Source organism: Thermobia domestica, unplaced genomic scaffold (genome assembly GCF_964235325.1).
Source record: "Thermobia domestica unplaced genomic scaffold, izTheDome1.hap1.1 HAP1_SCAFFOLD_291, whole genome shotgun sequence".
NCBI classification, from domain to species: Eukaryota; Metazoa; Arthropoda; class Insecta; order Zygentoma; family Lepismatidae; genus Thermobia; species Thermobia domestica.
The window spans coordinates 123,809-147,469 of NW_027656005.1; positions in this window are offsets into that span (position 1 = coordinate 123,809).

The window sequence follows — 23,661 nt, forward strand, 5'->3', positions numbered from 1 at the left end:
TATGTGGAAGAAATATTACAATCCAAAATAAATATGTAAATTATAAATGATGTAACCACTATTTCTGCATGCTTCTTGCAATAGTATACAAAATAAGCAAAAGAAATACAAATATTCTCGTAATAACAAGTTTGAATATGATCTTATAAACTCTGCAACTCAAATAAATCCTACTGTGCTCTATAGAGATTTCTATTTGGAAGAACGGCGCTCTTTTCTCATTAGTGCTGCTATCTGTCGGTACTAAACGGAAACTAGTCATATAGTAGTTCCAGGAACATCCACTAGATTGCATTGGTATTCTACTTGGCTAGTGGATCGTAGTTGTTGTCTTGCAGGTGGAGTGACATGTTGGAACATGTGAGTTTTGTTCTGAAATCATAACTTGTATCGCGTATACTAAGGCTTTATATTTAACATCCGTGTTAGTGGCCTGAACATAAAATGAGTTCAAGTCGAAGAAGTTGTGTTAACCATCCTGATGTGTTTTGCTACATATGTGGTGAGTACACATTTAAAGACAATAGAAAACATATCAGTGACTTTGTAAAAAAAAGCATATCATGCATATTTTGGTGTACGCCTAGGGGACCAAGATAAAACGTGGGCTCCACATATTGTGTGTAAAATGTGTACTGAACACTTGCGACAGTGGACAACTGGAAAAAGTCTTAAGTTTGGTGTTCCAATGGTTTGGAGGGAACCCACAAACCATGTTGATGACTGTTATTTCTGCCTGGTAAATGTTACGGGTATGAATAGAAATAACCGGAACAAGTGGACATATCCTGATCTGCCTTCAGCAAGACGTCCAGTTGTTCATTCCGATGAAATACCAATCCCAACGTTTCACCACTTGCCAGAGCTTTGTGAGACTGAAAACGAACGTAGTGAACATTCTTGTGATATGGATGATGGAAGTGACAGTGATTATGAGGGAATGTCAACAATTCCTCAACAGTTTAATCAAGATGAGCTAAATGATCTAGTTAGGGACCTTAATCTTTCAAAAGAATCGTCTGAATTACTTGCTTCCAGATTGAAGGAGAAAAACGTACTAGAACAAGGAACTAAAAACACATTCTACCGAACAAGGGAAAAGGAGTTTTTACCATTTTTCACTGAAGACACAAATCTCGTATTCTGTCACGATGTTAGAGGTCTCCTAGAACACATGGGTCTTCCAGAATACAATCCAGATGATTGGCGCCTGTTTATTGATAGCTCCAAGCGAAGTTTAAAATGCGTCCTTCTACACAATGGCAATAAATATGGCTCAATTCCAATCGCTCATTCAACACGACTGAAAGAAGAATATGAAGCAATTGCTTTGGTTATGGAAAAAATTAAATATCAGGACCATCAGTGGGTGATTTGTGTGGATTTAAAGATGGTGAACTTTCTTCTTGGACAGCAAAGTGGCTACACAAAATATCCTTGTTTTCTATGTCTGTGGGATAGCAGAGACAAAGCAAACCATTGGTCAAAAAAAGAGTGGCCGCAGAGAGACGACATGGTTGTTGGTAAGAAAAATATTATTAACATGCCTATTGTTGAGTGTGACAAAATCATTTTGCCACCTCTACATCTCAAGCTCGGTTTGATGAAGCAGTTTGTAAAGGCGCTAAATAAGGACGGGCCGTGCTTTGCTTACATGGGAAACAAGCTACCTCAGATCAGCACAGAAAAATTAAAAGCTGGAATATTTGATGGTCCCCAAATAAGACAACTCATGAAAGATCCGGCTTTCGTGGAGTCCATGAATGAGACTGAACGTAGAGCTTGGACCTCATTTGTAGAAGTTATCAAGAATTTCCTTGGCAATAATAAAGCTGATAACTATGTTGAGCTAGTGAACCAGATGCTTAATGCATTCCAAAAACTTGGATGTAATATGAGTATCAAAATTCATTACCTGCACAGCCATTTGGACCGTTTCCCAGACAACGTAGGCAGTCTGAGTGAAGAACAAGGTGAAAGATTTCACCAAGATATTAAAACAATGGAGGACCGCTACCAAGGAAGATGGGATGCCCATATGATGGCAGATTACTGCTGGAACCTAAAAAGAGACTGTGCAAAGAAACATTCAAGGATGTCACGAAAACGAAGCTTCCGAAGTGTTGAATAGATCGTTTTGAACAAATTATTTGATTTTTTATTCATAAAAACTATTATAAAATGTAGTTACAGAGTTATTATGTACTTGATGTTTGTGTTTATATGGTTTTCATTATTTTCAAAGTGTTCCAAATAACAGATTTAAATGTCATAGTTTTCTTTTCACTTACAGTAAAACAGCACCTATGCAATTTTCAACGTTGTAGCAGGTCAGTCTTGCAATTCCTATATCTCAAAAACTAAAGCTGTTAGGGGAAAACTAACGCCATATTTGGATTCAGCGTCCCAATTCTACTTCAAATCAGCTAAGAAACACCCGGCACCAAAACCACTGTAAGCCAGTGATAAAAGTGATACACAAAGAGCATGTATGGCTCTGCTAATTTAATTCAATCATTTATCTCTTATGAGGTTTATCACTTATCAGTTGTCACTTATAATTCTCTTTTTCTCTTCGGGTTGTGTATCTGGTTATGTCAAAACATTGCACTGAAAGATAACTATGAGGTCTATCAGAGTATAAATTCGTAAGAATTGCAGAAAAGGACAGTTCCATGTTTTCTTTTTTTCTTTTCTTTTTTAAATGAAGGATCGCCAATATTTAATCGATCGATATTTAAAACTTGTCGTGTAAAATATAAGAGAGACTACTGATTCCAACAGTGCCGGCCCGCGAATTGTGATGCCGGGTGTTGCAGGAGGAAAACTCGGAAACATACGGTGGAAATTAAACTTACTAACTAACCTAAGTACAGGTAACTGTGATTCAAACTCTAAGTGACATATGAAAATGAATAATTTTTTTAAAAAGAAAAGAAGAATAAAAGAAAACCAAAGAAAGAACAAACTATAAATTGTTTCCTCTGACAAATTTCTGAAATTCAGACTCATTTAAGCTGCATTAGAATACAGACTAAACCGGACCCAAAATGGAAAACATACTTCGAACCTGCCAGACCTCTACTTGCATCACAGCAACCAAAGTATTTTGAACTTTCAAATAAAAAAGAAACAACGTTGGAAATACGACACTAGAACGTGCAAGATAATAAATGCTCTATTTATTGCGTTTTATTATTGTCATTCCGGATAGAATTCTTTCCATGATACCAGGTTCAGGCACGTAGCCAGGGGCGTCACATGAAGTACTGTGGTCCTCACACCAGAGGCTAGATCACTCTAAACTATTTTACTAGCAACATATATTGGTTTGTTTAGCCAGGATTTCGAAATAGGGGGGAGGGGAGGCTTGACATGAAATACTGAAGGCCCAGGAGCTAGATCAATCTAAACTATTTTACTAGCAACATACAGTAATTTGTTACGAGAATATAATAAGGATACGTTAGTAAGTATTTTAATAACAAACTATGAAGAAATCTCGAGTAGAACAATATAAAGAAGTATTGAAAAAGATTTTACAATATCCACATTCCTTCCTCTGTTCATTCAAATATAATATTTTTTCTTTCATTATGTTCTCAACTATTATAAAAAGTACATATCCACTATTATAAAAAGCGCACACCCAACATTGTCTTGTAAAATATTTTATAATATCTGCGTTCAAGAGTGCCCATCAGGGGGGCAAGGTGGGGCGCTCGCCCCCTCTAGAAGAAATTGTACTTCGGAAGATCGAAAACCCAATAGAATTTTGAGAATAGTTACAGCAAAATTTGAAACTATATTTGAAATGTTGCTTATACTTGCCCCCCCCCCCCTTGGAAAACACAACATGGGCGCCCTTGTCTGCGTTCCGTTCTCTATTGAATTAAATGTTAACAGAACTTTCTTTCCACATAACTTTTTTTTTTTCATAATTCCCTCAACTACTTGTCTGTTTCAAATAAGAGGTTAAAGGAGCAGTAGAAAACTGTTTCTGAAATAACATGTTTGATGCCACAGAGAAACAATGACGAAAAATTATGATAAAAAAATGTCCACACTATTACAGAATGGCACTATGTTTTCGAAATCTTGAAATTTCCCTGACTAGCAGCAGAAATTCTGAGAATTCCGTAACTTTTCTAGAAATTTCAAATTCCCTGACTTTTCCAGGATATCTCGCTCACTAGCATGTATTGCAAGTAATACAAATCTCCTCATAAGAAAGAGTAACCAAAAGCTTGCTGTAGCTTTTCATTTTTAACGCTGATCCTTCTTTTCTCGTTTCTTTTTGTCTCATCCTTCTTTATTTTTTCATATCTAGTCTCGAAGGGAGAGGGTCCGGACCCCCTTCCTGGCTACGTGCCTCCCAGGTTTCATTTTCGTCAAATGAAAAAAGATGGATCGCGATATTACTCAAATAATAAAGGTGAATTACCGGGGGAATAGGTGACTTGCCCCCCTCAATCATAAACCTGCTGAAGCATACCATTCCCCAAACCACGTTTAGTGTTAAGAGTCTTCTTCATCCCGGCGAAATTAAAATACCGCTAATTTTACAGTAATTATGTGATATCTTCAAATAGATAAAAGATAATTGAAATATGGAACAAGAGCGCCCTAGACAATATTATTTTGCGTGAGGAACCGTTATCACAAGTGTTTAATAAAAATGTTAGAATTTTATACTAGTGGTAGTGATGAGTATTCGCCGCTGTCAATTTAAATACTTAGGTTTTTATCTCTCCTTTATGGAAGTAAGTAAAAGAACCGGAAGGATTACTTTAGTTAGCAAATTTTATTTACACTGAGAGAGATTATTGAGAAATGCAAAAAACAATAAGATTATATTGAAATAACGTAAATTTGTAATTATAAGATATTTTACACAAGAGACATTACTTAGCTTAGATTTTTTTTTTTAACTAAGATTTACAAACAGAAAAAGGTTTTACATGAGTATATGGTGTCCTTTTACCCACATGACTTTGAATGAATTCTCCTCTGTCTTTGGCTGCTTCCGTCTTCCTTTCGCCAGCCTGTATCTTCCTTATATTTATCGTCTTTATTACTCTTTAATTATGTTTTTAATAATTAAGAAGTCTCTCTTGCCCTTAAGCAAGGTTGTTTTCTTAAAAAAAAAAAAAATAATAGTTCTTCTTTTTAGTACATATTAGGTTTTTTTATCTTTTTTTTTTTTTTTTTTTTTTTTGCAAAATCTGTTTCCCAACACACAAGTTACCTAGTGGCTTTCCGTTTTCAGCTGTTTAGAAACGCGAAAATAAATGCCGATTTTCAAAATGGCTCGAAATCGAAAGCAGATAAGTGAGTCGTGATAACGGTTCCTCATGTAAAATAATATTGTCTAGGGCGCTCTTGTTCCACATTTCGATTATCTTTTTATCTATTTGAAGATATCACATAATTACTGTAAAATTAGCGGTATTTTAATTTCGCCGGGATGAAGACTCTTAAAACGTTTTGAGTATATTTGTTAAATTCCACTGTTTTCTTGAGTTCTGAAGAAATGTATTTTCTACGAATTTCGAAAAGGTTAGGTACGGGTATCTTACGTTAGACAATATATAGGTTGTTCATTTATTATTGATAATTTATTAGATTTCTTGCCTCTGTGTCCTGTTGGGCTTCATTTTATGCTCCCAATATCAATAATACTATAAATTGCACACTATTCTTAACGACGAAGATCTGAATGCTTAGATAATCTCTGACGTCATTTTTGATAAAGATCAGAGATTATTTTCTACCTTTCTTACAACTCTTATCATAGCAATAAGAATACCAACAACACAAATATTTATTAATATTGAATTATTATTATTATTATTATTATTATTATTATTATTATTATTATTATTATTATTATTATTATTATTATTATTATTATTATTATTATTATTATTATTATTAAATAAAAATACTATACAGGGTGTTTCAAAACAACACCGAAAACGTTTAGGAGGTGATTCCTGACACCAAGATAAGACAAAAAATTTTTACCAACTTGGGTGCACAAATGCTTCCTGTCGGAGTTATAGGGTGCCGAAAACATCATAAAATGAACTTTAAAGGTCCATAGCTCCAATCCTCCAATACTATGAGACCTACCGGAGTTGGGACAAGACTTTATTTAGGAACTAGTATGTGCCCTATCCAAATATCCATGTGTTAGAATAATGCGGTTCTTCCGCAACATTTTCTTATAGAGGTAGTTGGTGATGTCCGTAACCAAACTGCCTCATAAAAATATTGCGTGAGTACCTTAGGATCCTAAACATGCATTTTTGGATAGAGCACATATTAGTTCCTAAGTGAAATCTTGACCCGATGGCGGTAGGTCCCATAGTTTTGGAGCTATAAGTCTTTGAACTTGATTTTTTCATGTTTTCGGCAGCCTATAACTCCGAAAGGAAGCATTTGTGCATCCCAGGTTGGTCTATATTTTTCGTCTTATCTTGGTGTCAGAAACACCTCCCAAACGTTGTCGGTGTTGTTTTGAAACATCCTTTATGTAATTCCGTAAGTAACTTTTCTTGTGTGGTGAATTGGCCTTTCCTACTTTCTACTTAGCAGATATCTGGACCTCACAGAAATCGGCTATCGAAAATCCACAACCGTAATTCTGGGTTTTGAACCAGAGATTCTTATCTTATTACGTCCTTATGTCCTTATCTACATCTCACTGAATAACGATATCCGTGTTACTATAGTGATGGCATGGAGTCATGAAGCTTGACCTAGATCTACCAATTTCAACAGCCAATAGAACGCGAAAATGTGTTCCGGTTGTCAACCTCCTCCCATAAAATTTTGCCACAGTCGTCTCTCGCGCTATACGGAGAACACTTCCTGAGTGTACAGTGTTGTTGGATTGCCGTTAAGTTTCGTTTTGTTTGTTTTTGTTCTTATTGTTATTGTTGTTATTTTATATTTTTACTATTATTATCACTTCAGTTTAATTCGGGTAATTGTTAGTGTTAGTGTTATTGTTCTTGACGTGCTCGGTTTTTAATGCTCGTTTTTCATGTTCTCTAAGTTTTGCAACATGATTGGTGCACTTTTCTTTTTTCACGTTTTCTTAAGTGGCCTCATCCCGCCGAAATTAAAATACCGCTAATTTTATAGTAATTATGTGATATCTTCAAATACATAAAAGATAATCGAAATGTGGAACAAAGGCGCACTAGACATTATTATTTTGCGTGAGGTGCCATTTTCACAAGTCACCTAGTGGCTTTCCGTTTTCAGCATTTTGGAAACACAAAATAAATTCCGATTTTCTAAATGGCTCGAAATCGAAAGCAGAGAAGTGAGTCATGATAACAGTATCTCATGTAATTTAAAATGATATTGTCTAGGGCGTTCTTGTTCCACATTTCGATTATCTTTTATCTATTTGAAGATATCACATAATTACTGTAAAATTAGCGGTATTTTAATTTCGGCGGAATGAGGCCTCTTAAGTATACATTCGGAAAGCAACTCCACAAATCGTGCCGAATTCTTCCAATGCATCAAACGTGACGCAAAGCAGTTCTATGAGTTGGCGCAGGGCAGTGTTCGTAGTTTGAGAGAAGTTTCCTAATCTAGGGAAATTTCGTAGGTAAATTTAGCAAAAAGGGAAAAAGGAATTTTTTTCGATAAAATGTGAAAATCTAGGGACATTCTTGGGCTGACTAACTGACTAATATAAATGCATAAATTTTTGTTTGTTCTTCAGAAATAAAGCATAACAATAGCAACAGTTTGTGTGTATGTGTGTTCAAAGTAGCATAATTTGCACTTATTGTTGGCTGGGTGCAGGGGCGGATCCAGGGGGAAGGGGCGATCGCCCCCCCAGAAGAGTAAACTTTCTTATTTTATATATATATATAAATAAAACCCATCCCAAAGTTTGGAGCCCTTAAAAGTAGCAGTATGACAACCCACCGCCCCCCCCAGAAGTCGGTCCTGGATCCGCCCCTGGCTGGGTGTATTTGTTTGTATCATTTTGTTTAAAAAACAGAAGCAAAAAGCAATGAATAAAACAAATATGGTTAACACTTCCTTCAATATAGCTAAAGTAATCTTACCACATAACTTCTGTCGTAGGAAATGGTCAGTCAATAACCCGCCCCCCCCAAAAAAAATCGATAAGAAAAGGGAAAATTTTGTGTCAGTCGAGGGAACGAGCACTGGTGTAGGGCCCAGGCTTCTCAAGTACTCGCTGTCAATATTTCCCTATTAAATACCGGGAAACCCGAAATGTGGAAAGTGGGTGGCTCAGCGGCTGCCAGTGTGTGGTGCAGTTGAGTTGTCTGAATCGTTAGTCTGAGGATTATAAGAAAGAACTTTTCGGAGGTTCCAGTCCCTCACAAGAGTATGAACCATGGGAGCCTGAAGGGAAAAGGGGTCCGGCCCCCTTGGCCCACGAAAATGTATTATTTTCAATTTTCACGATTTTACCAATAGCTTAAATTTCTTAAGATTTTCTTAATACAAATAAAAATGACCAAACTTAATATAGCAACCAAGGAGATGCCCCCAATAGAAAATTTTCTTCAGGCGCTCCTGGCACGAACGCATTTAACTGTCCTCAAATTATCTATCTTTGTGTCGGTGTCGAGTCCGGTAGAAATTGATTATTTCAACAGAGTTATTTTTTAAAAAAGAAAATGGTAGAGTACCATCACTTGTGAGAGAGTTTCTTGGTTCGATTCCAGGCTATGCGAATGTAGTGAAGAAATCGTGTCAGTGAAATGTCCCTTTTCCTTCGACATTCTCATCCTCCAATTTCTTCCATCATAATTCGCTTTCAATAACGACCTGTATCCTTTAACCTACAAGACGTTTAATGGAAGCTCCGGGTTTGTCCAATAATTACTGTACTTCTCAATACCAAATATTTCTGTAGATAAAAATAGCCGGTGTTGTTGATCTGCTGATGTTCCCATTCGCGTCACGCGGCCGTAGATATTGGTTCCCTGATGAATGGTCTCTAATCGCTTTTAATTCACATGTTTTGCCCCTTCCTTTCGACTTGGAAATAGGCTGTTGGACGACTGCTTCGGGGAAGAAGCACAAGATGAACTTACAATGACGGGGCACTTTCTGAAGAAAGAAAAAGAAAGTAAAAAAACACACACCTTGTGCCCTCTCCTTCTATCCCTTCCTGTCCTTTACCTGAACACCCCTGCGAGGGGCGGGAGGGACACAAACAGCTCATAACTATCAAGAGGCATATAATATGGACATACTGATTAATGGGCTGTCAAAATGCGGATATTATGAACCCACTTGCCTCAGGAATCCTTAAGGTGTGAAACCAGCTTTAATTTTTTCCCCCTTTCATCCTCCTAAAAACAATTAAGCTTAATAAGGCCCAGCGGAGAGTACTCGACAGGGAATATTCAATACATCGCCTTCCAACTATAAACCTCTACTTGTATTAGTACTATCAAGTTTTTTTTTTTTCCATCTTAGTTTGGCGCATACTGATCTTTTCTTTCATTCCACTAAATGTTCCAAATCCACATACACACACCCTCAGAGTTTCATTTAAAATAAGGTCTGCCATGAACTTTGTTTCTTCCCTAAACAATTGTCCTGAGGGGACTTTGGTTCAAAAACAGAACACACCATGCTTCCTGTTGCTAATTTTCTACATTGATTTTCTCTGTTGTATGTAGATGAGTCATCACTTTCCAACGAACTTACAAAGTTCGTTACTAAATGCTCTATCTCTGTTTGTCTGTCTATTATTTGCGATTTTTTTTTTTTTTCAATTTTGAGCCCTGCATTCGAAAGAGCATCAAAAACTATCGGAGAAAGTGGTGGAATTTTTCGTGTCACTCTTACTTCTCCCGAGATATTGGGCAAAAAATGGCCGATTTCGGGAGATTTAAGCAGTCATATCTCGGGAATCATAAGTTATAGAGAGATGATATTTGTGTTGATTATTAATACCTAAGAGGAAGGTGAATATTTTGGTACCAAATAGTAACCGGTGGCCATTGTCCAACTGAATATCGGTACCAAAATGTTTACCATCCTCTTAGATATTGATAACACCAACATCATCTCTATATGATTTAATGTTCCCATCAGGCACGTAGCCAGGATTTCGTGAAAGGGGGGGGGGTCCGTGACATGAAATACTGTGATCTCATCACACCAGGGGCTCGATCATTCTAAACTATTTTGCTGGAACTTATATTGGTTCGTTTAGCCAGGATTTCGTAACGTGGGGGAAGGGGGGGGCGTGATATGAAATTCTGAAGGCTCAGGAGCTTGATCAATGTAAACTACTTTACTATCAACATATATTGGTTTGTGAGGATAAGTTAGTAAGTATTTTAATAAACTATGAAGAAATCTCGAGCAATAAAAGAATTAAAAAAAAAGTATTGAAAAAGATTTTACAACATTTACGTTCCTTTCTTTGTTCATTCAAATACAACAATTTTCCTTCCATTATGATCTCAACTATTATCAAAAGTACCTATTCACTATTATAAAAAGTACATACTCAATAATGTCTTGTGAAATATTTTACAATATCTGCGTTCCTTTTTCTGTTGAATCAAATGCTAATAGAACTCCTTCTCCATATAAATTTTTGTTTTTATTATTCCTTCAACTACTGTCGGTTCCAAATGACAGCTTAAAGGAGCAGTAGAAAATTATTTTTGAAATAACATGTTTGATTCTGCAAGGATGCGATGACGAAAAATTATGATAAAAAATGTCCACGCTGTTACTCAACGGCACTATTCTTTCGAAAGCTTGAAATCTCCCTGACTAGTAGCAGAAATTCTGAGAATTCTGTAACTTTTCTAGAAATTTCAAATTCCCTGACTCTTCCAGGATATCTCGCTCACCTCGCCACCATGTATTGCAAATAATACAAATCTCCTCATGAGAAAGAGTAACCAAAAGCTTCCTGTAGTTTTTTTTTTTTTTTTTTTTTTAACGCTGATCCTTCTTTTTCTCATTTCATTTTGTTTCATCCTTCCTTAATTTTTTTTTCATTTCTGGTCTCGAAGGGGGGCCCCTTTGGCTACGTGCCTGGTTCCCATGATATTAGCCAAACAATTGCTCCGATTTCGAGAGATTTAAGGAGTCATATCTCGGGGACCGTAAGTCATAGAGAGATGAATATTGGTGTTATCAATACCTAAGAGGATGGTGAACATTTTGCTACCAAATAGTAACCGGTGGGCACTGTTTCCCAGATATTTGCCAAAAAATTTCGAATTTCGGGAGATTCAAGGAGCCATATCTCAGAAGCCCTAAGTTATAAAGAAATGATATTTTTCGAATTTTTGCGAGACATAGAAGGTGCTATAAAAAAGATTTACTTTTACATGTAGGAACAATCACAGTTATTCTTCCCGCTCCCTGACAATGTTCGTGGAGGGGTGCGCGGTGGCTCAGTGGTAGAGCGTTCACCTCCGGTGTTTGGGGGTGCCTGGTTCGATCCCAGCTTGCGCCGTGTGTACTTTGTGGTGGACAAACACCGTGCTCGTGGGTTTTCTCGGGGTTCTCCCGTTTCCTTCTACTTTCTTCATTCCACCATTTCACTCATTTCTCATTATTACCGTCTCCTTTAACCTAACTGGCATAATCGTGGGACGTTAAACAATGTTCGTGGAGCATTCTCAACTGGTTGTAGTTGTATTCTTCTTCTGCTTCCTTTTAATAGTTTCAAATGTTATGAATGAAAGGACTGCTCGAAATATCTTATGGTTAGCATTTGCAAAGTTTCAGCGCTGGCAATTTTCAGTGTGAATTACTAGATCGACTTTGGTCGACTAGTGTAGGAAATGTGTTAACAAGTTATTTGCTTCGCTACTATTAGATCAAAGCAAATGGTCTACAGTTTGCATCTGAAGAAACTAAAATACTCTTTTTTTGAATACCTAAATGCTAAATAATTTATCGTCTAAATATGGTACATCATGTCACAAGATCACGCAGAAGGAATAAGAATTAAAATAGTCTGGTTATTCGCGTGTCGAAAGGCAATTCAATTATAAAAGGCACAAGTTAAAGAAGGGGGGGGGGCAGAGATTACTGTTGTTCTTCCTCTGAAACGTTTTGAGTCACGAAGAGTCAGTTTCTGATCCCCCTATCATCTGGATATAAAGAAATTTAATTTAACTTTTATATATATTATGTGCACTATAAAGATTATTTCTTTACATTAATAATATCTGTTGTAATAATGATACAGAATTCTTTTCTCTTTTTTAACTCTAAAAATCTGAAATTTAAAAAAAAAAGCTGGTGGATTTCATTGGCATTGTTCCCAAAGGCCACACGCAGAAGACATCTGCTCTTATCCAATGCATCACTTGGTTTCAGTTAAATGAGAAAATATCTAAGATAGCAAAATATTATTCGCCAGTTGCCTTGATTAAAGATATTATCTTGCTCATATTTCATGCTCATTCTAAATATACAGGGTGTTTCAAAGTGAATATCAGGGTTTTAAAGCTTTGAGGTGAGGTGATTTTAGTTTAGCGTCTCGTTCAGCAGCGAGGCTATATGAGACGTCGACCTACTGATTAACGTGGAATCCGAATCACACGAGCTCCCGCCGGGAATCGAACCCGGGTCTCCCACGCCAAAGGCGCGTACACTAACCGCTTAGCCACGAGGGAGCTCAGGTTTTAAAGCTTTGTTTCATGGGTGTCCAAAAGGGGACTCACACCTTCCTGGTTCACGGAAACAACTTAAATTTTCTCAGGGAGATGCCTCCCCCCAAGAAAATTTTCTTCGGACGCCCATGCTTTGTATTATTTATTACCTTTAACGTACAATTATAAACAATACATGAAATGAAAGAGCAACTCAAATAGTTTTTGCTACAAGTGTTAAGTGTGAGCACCATTCATCACATGGCACACATCGAGTTGATAGGCGAGAAAGGCATATAAACTTTCCGCCAGAGTATGCCACAAAACACATTGAATTTAGGCGAGTCTCGTTACAACTGTGCCATCTCGTGGTGATTTACTGAATCTCAGGTGTGTTCACATCGTCACTTAGGTGAAGTATCGATTCATCACTTAATACAACATGATGCAGAAAATTTTCATCGTCATGCAGAACATTTCATTTGTAAAGTTGGAACGTAAACCTTAATCTGTGGGCTTTAGAGCTTGCAGCAACTGCAAACGATAAGGACGTAGTTCTAAGTGTCTCCTTAAAATTTTCGAGACAGACGGTCGCACCGTAACTACAGGTTCAGTCTTTGCAAAATGTAACGCACAAAAAATGTTCTGCTCACAAGTCGCCATCTTTGCTACTAGCGCTTTCTAACGGCAGACAATTGAAACCGTGCATGCGCATGCATGTGTCCAAAAGCTGTTTGAGCTGCTCTTTTATTTGATGTATTATTCATAATTGTAAGTTAATAATAAATAGTACTGTGCAAGCCTTAAAACCCCGATATTAATTTTCAAACACCCTGTATTTTAAAATGGCATTCGCAGCTCCTTTCTGAAACGATCCTTCATAGTATTGGACTCAATATTTGTGTCACCCACGAGGCGAGACGAAAAATAAAGTTCTCTCGTCTCGTTACGATTTTTGCAAAATTTTTCTCGACTTGTGTACCAAAATACTTTTGTCTAATTTTCAAAATTCATGTACAAAGGGAGGCTTGTGGATTAGTGCTAGGGCGCTTACCTTTGATGTATTGGGTCCCTGGTTCGATCCCCGGTCAACGCAGTTTGTGGAGGACAATATCATGTCCATGGGTTTTCTCGGGTACTGCAATTTTCTCCCACATTACCATTCCGCCAATTATTCCATCATCATTCACTTGCCTTAATCATCCATCTCCCTTAGCCAAAAGGACATAATCGTAGGATGTTAAACTAACAAAGTTTCATTTTGTGACAAAATTTATGGCTTGATTTTTTCTTAATTTCAAATAGAAGTAATCAAAATACTTCCGCGTAACGAGAGGTCCACGAAGGATGTTGTTGTTTATTGTCAACACAACAGGCTATAGCCCAATTACAGTGTTGTAAAATACGCAATTACATGTTCGTAACTCTTGATAACATAACTTGGGTTCACAACTCATGATAATGGCATTCCGAAATTTCTTAGGCGACATATCACATATATCAAATTCATTGTTATTTGTACACATTCTATTATACAAAGCTGTTGTCCTCCAGATTGGTGATTTCATCATTATATTAGTTCTTGATTTTTTGCAGTAATAAAGACCACTGTTTCTACGTATTTTTAATGTGGGGACATGAAAATTCCATAAAGAAACTAAATCAAGACAATCCAAAATATTTTGCGTTGAATGAAAAATAAATCAATCATATGTCGGCTTTGTTCTAGTGTAGGAAGATGAAAGTTAGCAAGTATGGTTTTACAGCTGTCATAAGTAGGATAAATGTGAGTTTCGTTATATGTTAGAAATTTTTTAAAAAATTGTCTGTATTCTTTCTAATTGCTTACGATGTTTTATGTGAGTCGGATTCCAAATAGTAGAGGCATACTCTAACTTTGAGCAAACATATGCATTGTACAACTTCTGTAATGTTGAACAGTTCTTATATTCTTTTCCCGTTCTAATTATGAATCCTAATAGCTTGAATGCTTCACTTGTTATATTTACAATATGATTGTCAAACGTTAACTTAGCATCAAACGTAACACTAAGATGTGATGATGATGATGATGATGATGATGATTATTATTATTATTATTATTATTATTATTATTATTATTATTATTATTATTATTATTATTATTATTATTATTATTATTATTATTATTATTATTATTATTAAGCATTCTGCCTTTTGTCAGGTTGTGGAATTAATTTCTTCAGAGATTTGGGCTTGGAAATGTTTCTTTCACATTTCTCGATCTTCAGCTTCCTCTTTTAAATGCCAATATTTTTTTCTATTTTTCCAGTCATCGATCAGTTGTGTTCTTCTTCTTCCTATTCCTCGCTTTCCTTCCATCTTTCTATCTATAGCGGTATGAAGAAGACAATTTCTTCCGTAAGATGTATCCAATCCAATTGGCTTTCTTACGAAGGATGATGGCTGGAAACATCCTATCTGTTTCAAAACATCTTCGTTTGTTGCTCTCTCTGTCCATTTTACCTTTTCCATTCTCCTCCAACACCACATTTCGAAGCTCTCCAAATATTTCCTCTCTAGCTTCCGTAATGTCCAAGTCTCTGAACCCTATAGTTCAATACTCCATATATAGCACTTGACCAACATCTTTGAAACGACTGTAATAACTAATTAAAATAATAATAAGAGAGAGGATGCGCTATTTTAAAACTAAAGTAAACAACTGAATGTCATGGCTAATTAAAAGTATCCTTGTTTATTAATTAAAATTTATTTGCATTTCTTTTCACTTTCCTCTGATATCGTATTTCTGAAAATATATTCGAATCTAAATTAACTGACCGTGTACAATGGCGATAACCCCCAGTTATGACGTATTTCAGTTTTATTAAAAGAGAGGAAGTCGAAGACAGAAGAATATGAGGTTAAGAGAAAGGTAAAGGAAGGAGAGGAAGAAGAAGGAGGAGGGTAGGAAGAAGAAGAAAGAGTTGGAATGATCCTATGCAAGGAGTAAGTTGTATCGGAATAGTAGAACGTAGGGAAAAGCAATACAGATAAAGAAGGTGGGTAGTCCATGGTGAAGATGGAAAAAGATAAAAGAGGGAGGAAAAGAAGATAAAGAAGAAATACCTGGTAATTGTTGAAATATAGTTAAGAACCTAAACAATTGTTATATGTACACTCATGTCTAAAATGATTGTCGCACGTCTATAACTGTCTTCTTGTAAGAATATAATTTGAAAATGATTTTACAGGGTACTTTTAATTCTGATACTATGTGTATAATCGGAAAAAGGAAATTTGTGGTAAATTTAGTAGGAAAAGAATTATAAATAAGAAAATTAGAATGAGTAAAACAAAATGTTGCTAAATGGACAAGAAAGTTTTATTTTCGTTTTATTGTTCTTATTTACTGCTCTTTTGACATGAAATTTACCACATACATGTCTTTGCCGATTATACAGATACTAACATTATAAGAAATACCGGGCGAGTTCGTTATCAAATTGAATCGTTGAGTTCGAAAACTGGTCATCTCCATCGAAGCTAATTTTAGAGCGGAGACAAACATATAGGCCTATATATGTACAATGGCGGATCCAAGGGGGAGCTATAGGGGCTATAGCCCCTCCCTCTTAACGCTCAGGTATACACTGGATAAAATGGGCTTCAATCCTGCTTTACACTGGATAAAACGGCAAAATATGGTTTCCCCCTCCCTTGATTATATCCTGAATCCGCCCCTATATATATATATATACTTACTGCAATAGTAAAAAATCAGTCACACGCCAGGTACACAAATCATTATTGTCGTGTTTCGAGATTTCTATCTTTTCAAGTTAATTCATTTTTTTGTGTATTCTCAAAGAATAGGTGAGTCAAACGAAAAGTAGGATATTTTTCGATTTGTCGATATAAACACTGTGAGCCTTTTACAATAATTCTATATAATTTTAGAGGATGAAAAAGTTATGCGGTGAAATATTATTCTGCAGGTAAAAATTTTACCGATAGTAGTGCTTCAGTTGTATTTTGGAAAATTTTTGACTGCTTTATTAAAAGTGTTCACTGCTATATCATCATTCACTATTATTTTTTTGCTTACACACACGAACAGTATCTTATTCAGGACATTCAGTAATCACAAAGGAGATTGGGTGAAGTATGTAGTTTAGAAGAATTCAGGTTTTACAGTATAATGTTAAGATATTGGAAGGTTTGTACACACTTCGCAATAACCTGCCTACTTACTACACCCAAAGATGCAGGTAATGTATGTTAGTACACAAGGATTAGGCACAGGTAATCGTAGTATCACAAAATAATACAAGAGTAACACTTATTCATGTTGCCGGCATACTCTAAACATTCTTATTTGCATTTATCAACATTACGTAGATATGGCAGCAACACTCAATAGTCGGGTCGAAGCAATCTGGGGAAAACGATGAAACCCTTAGCTTACATTGAAACGATATGTTATAACATTACATTGTATTTTATCGTAGTAATACATACATTTATCAAATATTAATATTTTAATCTATTCAATCATATTACACAGTTCGCCGCTACTTGTCCAGTTTATACGATATTTCAAAAATTATTTACTTTCATCAAATACTAAGGAAAACCCGGGAAACAAAACGAGTAACCACACAAGAACATATCGTTTTATATACACTGCTCCACAAAACTTAAGCAACCCGAGATAACGTGGTATAAGTGACGTGTGGGGCCTATTCAACACTGGTTAGTGGCATGTACATACACAGAGACACACCGGCAAGGCGAGCACCCACTCTATCGCATAAGAAGCACCGTTGCAAGCGCGGTGAACAACTTATGCCATAAAGCGTACACCACAGCCCAGTAGTGTCCGAGGCTCCAAACATTGAGTTAATGGTTCTTGTGTGAGGTGCACACCTTGCAATGGCTGGTAGACGACATTTGAGTGACTTTGACCGCGGGCGAATAATTGAGCGGTTGGAATTGGGCCGATATCAAGTGAAAGTGGCGCAGGAATTCAACGTGAACAAAAGAGTTGTGTCAAGGCTGGGGAGTCACTTCCAAAATGGAGGTGAAGTCAGTAGACATCATGGAGGAGGCCGTCCGAAGAAGACGTCGGCCATCGAGGACCGATTCCTCACAATTTCTGTCAAACGTAACCGTCAAGCTTCATGCCCTCAACTGGCCAATAAGTTGTTTCAGGTTACAGGACAACGCGTGAGTCGTAAAACTGTTCGTCGGTGGCTCAATAGAGCAGGACTGTATGCAAGAAGGCCTGTGCTGTGTGTGCCATTGAAACTGGAGCACAAACGTGCGCGTTACATATGGCGTCAGGAACATGTTGCATGGGGGAACACCCGTGGGCGCGTGTAATGTTCTCCGATGAGTCGGGATTCAGCCTGAGGTCATATTCTGGTCGGACTTCAGTGTGGATAGAACCAGGAACACGCTATCATCCAAACTTCATTGCTGAACGGCCGTCCTATAGCGGTGGTTCCATTATGGTGTGGGGTGGAATTATGCTGAATGGGAAAACGGACCTCCATATTGTGCAACATGGCACTTTGACAGTACAACGGTACCGGGATGAAATTCTCAATATACATGTGCGCAATTTCCGCGGAGCATTTGGCCCAGACTTCCTGTTTATGGATGACAATGACCGCCCACACCGTGCACATCTTGTGTCCGAGTATCTGGAGAGCGAAGACATTACGAGTATTGCATGGCCTGTATATTCGACGGACTTGGATCCCATCGAGCATGTGTGGGATGCTCTTGGGCGGCGAATAACGCAGCGCAGTCCACAAGCACGCACTCTCCCTGACCTGCAAACAGCTCTCCTCGAGGAGTGGCACCATCTGCCGCAAGACTTGATCAACACTCTGATTTGCAGCATGCAGGCCAGATGTTGTGCCTGTATAGCTGTTCGTGGTGGTCACACGCCATATTGAGTGCCTATGCCCTTGCACAATCCAGCTTCACCTGTTGAGGTGTTGTTGTGCTGAACTTTTTGGTCACTCTGTACATCCTAACTGTATTGTTCGTCGTCACTTGTGTTGCATTGTGCATCCGCACCGTCTGTTTGTTCATTATGCTTGGTGCAGTGATCGTGTCGTTTTATTTTCTGTCACTTTCTTCGAGTTGCTTAAGTTTTGTGCAGCAGTGTATTTGTCAACCACTAAAAATTTGAGACTTAGTTATAAGACTAGCAAGCAGCCAATTTATACTTAGCTATTGATAAACAAGATAGTGTTTAATTTTAATTCATATAAAGATAGATAGTATAACTTCACGTGAAGGATAAATTGTAAAGTACAAGTGACAAATTTTCACCTCTGAGTTACTTTTGTTTGCAAAATTAAAAGTCATGTGAGTACGGCTGTTAGCGGGATCCGAAAGTTTACACGCTGAAGCTAGCAATATTTCTTAGTGAAAGTACGTAATCTATTCTGGAGTTTATTTGTAATCTCAAAGGAAAATTGGCATGAGAAATCACTCGGCGAACCATCCGTTCGTGACCACTGCCTGTAAAAGGAGAAAAACGCTGGCTATGTTGGTCCTCAGGTTTGGGGGCCATTCGTCCCCCCTTTGTGGTACACCCATAAAAATGGTGTTGTGTTGCAGCAATGGTTACCATTTTTCTATTATTGTCACAAATGTTTGAGCTATTACCACATTAGCACATTACACCTACACATTAGCATCATTTTGTCAGAGTAGGGTGATTGCAAGTGTTGCCAGGGCCCCGCAAAGACTTTTTTTTCATTTTTTATGATTTTTGTTTCTTCTTCTTCTTCTTCTTGTACGAATATGATGAGAATTGCACAAATGTTACTTCGTTGGAATCTGTGGTGTATAATCTTTCCAACGTTGTATAAATCATGACTGTGATAATTAGGTGGTCACCAGAGTCACCAACGTGAGAGTCTACGATTTTGTTGAAAATCCCTGACGGGCGTCTAAAGTTTAAATATTTGAGCTATTTTCTTGTAATCTCTCTAAAATTTGAATTACGTGCATTCCTTGGTTGGTTGCTTTCATTGGAGTTTAGCATTTCTCTTCAGTGCCGAGGCTATATGAGGCATGGACCTGCAGTTTGAGATGAAATCCGAATCACTATCGTAATGCGTTCAAAGGACACCGTACAAAAAGCATTGCATTTCCTCGTCTGTCCGTTTTGGGTGATTTTTGGATATGTTATAGCTGAGGACATCTCGGTCAATTGTTTAAATGGGGCCAACTATAAATATACCAAATTGACTTGACACCTAGTCTTCCGTTTCAGGTGCTGCTATCGGCTGAAGGAATTTCACTCTCTTTCGCTAAGGCTCTCTCGCTTAGCAGCTTCTGAACCCTTATTGGCTCAGCGCGTGGGTGTGTCAGGGTGTGAGCTTTAGTTCGCATTTTTGCCACGGCTCAAGACATTTTTTCAGCACAATACCTATGACCAATCCTGTGACCACCAGAGGTCACCGAAAGTCACACTGTTACGTGGACTATCCTCATTTCCCATAGCCCAGTATAACAAACAACTATTTATCGTAAATTTGAACCAGTTCTACCAACACCCGTTGTGTGACCTTTGGTGACCACTGGAGGGCACAGGGTTGGTCATAGGGATTTAGGATTTAGATTTCTTGGTTTTCGGCATCTAAGGTCATTTTGCCCTTCACGTTTTGAGGGATGACGCCCCTCGGTGAGCACACAATCCGGGGAAAGAGAGGGAAAAAAGGATTGGGGAAGGAAACGATAATTATGTAATTAGAAATAAAGAATACTAAATATGTTTATCTGTCAAAGTACATTTTTTTTTTTTTTTTTTACAGATTTACTATTTCACCAATGAATGTTATAGTTAAATACCACTTAGTGCCTTAAAACTCTTAGTTTCGACTCACTCCAACATCTGTAATCACTGGTGGAAATAAGATCCTCCTAGCTCCATGATTAACATATGCGCCTTTGCAGAGGTGTCCATCCTCCATAAGTGCTTGGGTGCAATCTCTCCAAATGTACCTCCCCTCCCTCCAAGTAGCTGATGTAACTTTCTTTGTGGACTAAATTTTATTCAAGGGAGTTGGCCCATATAAACAATTGACCGGCGTAGGGGTTCAGCTATGACATATCCAAAAATTTTCGAAGGGGTTCAGCTATAACATATCCAAAAATTTTCGTAATCGGAGAGACGAGGAAATGCAATGCTTTTCGTGATAGTAAATAATTTGGAGAATATCTGCTCTACTAAACTTACCAAACAGTATTTTTACTTTTTGTATGTCACTGGTGATCTATTAAAACATTCAACAATTGAAAACGAACATTTTTTGAATGTAATATATGTTGTGTTTCTATATCAACACCATTTTTATAAAAACAAAATATTTCGAATAGCAAGTTGGTGGTGAGTTTATATTCTTCTTTTGTTTTTAGTAATTTTAAATTATTTTTGTTTAAAAACTAGATAAAAATATACGGCAATCGTGTATTTTGAGTGAAAAATACTCATTAACAGAAATAGAGTTAATGAAATAGGTTCTTTTCAAATATATTGATTCTACTATTTTTTTTTTCCTATCCACAACACTTTATGGCTACATACAGTAGTAGGTCTACTGGGAATTTCAATTGGATCGAATTGTACTGTATTAAAAATGTTCTACAAAAACATTTTAATGAAAACAAGAATATGATTCTTAACCATGATAAATTATCTATTTTACACAGTATTTGTATACCAATAAGTAACGATTCTCTTTTAATAATTGGGATGTGTTGGGTTCACACATAACTCATCAAGCGAATGAGATGATATCTTTATAATGAAAAGCTTGCTACTATTCTCCAAAACATTCATTCTATTATATTAATACTGCATGAAATTTGAGTTTTTGTGGCACGACACATTGTGACGTATGCATATTGTTGTCAAGGTGGCTACTTGAAGGAAACCATGGGAAATGTGTTGACCTACTTGACTGCCTCTATTAAGTTTGGCAACCCTGTGCTTCGTTAATTTGGTCTCTAGCCCACAACTGAAGCGTGAATACACGCTGTTGCCAAATCTTTGCTATAACGTTTTTTAACTTGAACAATTCCATCGTGTATGGCACGCATGGAATTCATGGGAAGCAGACAAAAGGTCTGTCCCCCCAGCAACCAATTCCTAATTAGTGATGGGTAAATTCCCGGGAAGATATTTTTCGGGCATATTCCCTGGGAACATTCCCGGGAAGATTCCCCAAAATGAGAATATTCCGGAAATTTTTATGTACAAACACAATGAAAATTGATTTCTATTACTATATTGTGATTTCAAAGGTAAATCCGTTTCTTATCACCGTATATTATTACTGTTATGTCCAAAGGATTCTTTAAAATGTATATTCTGAACATTATTATGTTATTTTATTAATATTGTATTATATTTAGAGAGTACGCATAAATGTATATTTACTTACAACATGTTCTATGCAAGTAAATATGTGGTAAAAATTGAATAGTAAGTTCAAATACTTTTACACCGCTAAACAGTTTAAATTTGTATGAAAGTGGATTGTCTAAACTTGACTCCACTAATGACATTATAAACATATTAAATTTTTAAATATTATAAACTAATTTGGTTGGGTAACTGCCAGAAAACACATGTCTCACCATTTTATCAACATTTACGCATACATATTTATGTTCACAATATTTGCAAGATACGGTACTGACCTGTCTTTATAATTTTGCACGTAACATTGCCACACCCGACACTTTCTTCCTACCTACAGTATTTCTTGAAATTTCATGCGTTAATTCACAGTAAGAGAAGTCCGAGTACTCTTCAGAAATTCGAGTTGAGTTGATTTTGAGTTTAACGTCCCATTCAGCAGCGAGGCTATATGAGACGTGGACCTACTGATTAACGTGGAATCCGAACCACATGACTCACGCCGGGAATCGAACCCGGGCCTCCCACGCCAAAGGCGCGTACACTAACTTCTTAGCCACGGAGGAGCTCTCTTCAGAAATTCGAGTCAGAGACAAGAGAGAGACCGACATCTATTACTAACGGTGGTTCGGGGTGTATTAATGGTACTTCATCTCTATTTCTACATAATTTCTACATTACTTACAAACTGATTAATTTTCATTATTTGTAAATTAGTACTTTGCTACTTTTTAGTGCAAATGGAAATGGAAGTTTAAAAATATCATAATGCTAGTTATACAAAGTACAGTCAACGAATTTTAATTTTTTTTAACCTCCAAATTATTTAAAGCCTAGAAATAAATGATAGAAAATCAAAATAAAGTAATTAGTCATATTTTTCTTATGATTTGGAAGATAAAGCAAAGAAATGAAAATAAATTCTTTCTCGGGAATTTATATGCCAGGGGAAAAAACCCGGGAATATTCCTATTTTTTATTTTACTTCCTACCGGGAATATTCCCACTGCCCATTACTATTCCTAACTCCGCCTATGATGGCACGCCCAGTTGCAAGGTATCCTACGAAGCTGGCAGATATTCTGCTGTGTTTCTGGAAAGAGATTAATTTCCTCCTCTTCTGTATGTGTGTGTGTGTGTGTGTGTGTGCACACAGTGGCATCTGCAGAAGATCGTAAAGGAGTAGCATCATTTCAGAGTTTGCTAGAGAGAAGCAACATTGTCCATCTACATAAGAGCTTCACGTTTTTAGGTAGTATATTGTATATAGAATTTATCAAAAAAGTATGAGTTTCTGAAATTCAGGACGAAGTTGCCTTCTGTCCTTCTCAAACGACGAAATTGTGTCAAAAAGAAAAGGTGTTCAAGCTCCCATATTCATTTATAGTAATTTCAGATGTTTGTATCTTAATTTGGTAAATATTTTTTTTCGTAATATCTTGTTTTAGGAGGGATTAAACCCCGAAACCTCCCTTTAGTACGCCACTGTGCATGTATACAGTTCATGAATTTTCATTCATTAACTGTATTTAGGCTATATTATTATATTATTATTATTATTATTATTATTATTATTATTAT